We start from the raw sequence: 331 nt of genomic DNA, 5'->3' as shown, positions 1-331 counted from the left end.
CTCCTCCTCCTCCTCCTCCTCCAGCCGGTCTTGGGAGGCAAAGGGGCTGCAGACGGTCTCCACCAGGCCGATGAGCACCCCGAAGAAGGTCAGCACGCTGCCCAGCACGTACAGCCTCACCATCTTCCTGCCGGGCTTCTGGCTCAGCATCTCCCTGGCGAAGGGGATCAGCTCCTGCACGGTCTCCATGGCTGCCGCACCTGCACGGGGACAGCGCCGCAGGCTGAGTCGCGAGCTCTGCGCCACCTGCTCCCCCGGCCGCGCGCCGCCGCCGCTGCCTGCGCTCCCCGCCCGGCACCCGCCCCTTATAGCGCCCGCGCCGCTTCGCCCC

Source organism: Gavialis gangeticus, unplaced genomic scaffold (genome assembly GCF_001723915.1).
Source record: "Gavialis gangeticus isolate Ggan-Ray unplaced genomic scaffold, GavGan_comp1, whole genome shotgun sequence".
In the NCBI taxonomy this organism is placed as follows: Eukaryota; Metazoa; Chordata; order Crocodylia; family Gavialidae; genus Gavialis; species Gavialis gangeticus.
The sequence above is the reverse complement of the archived record's forward strand: the minus strand, read 5'-3'. Positions refer to the sequence as shown.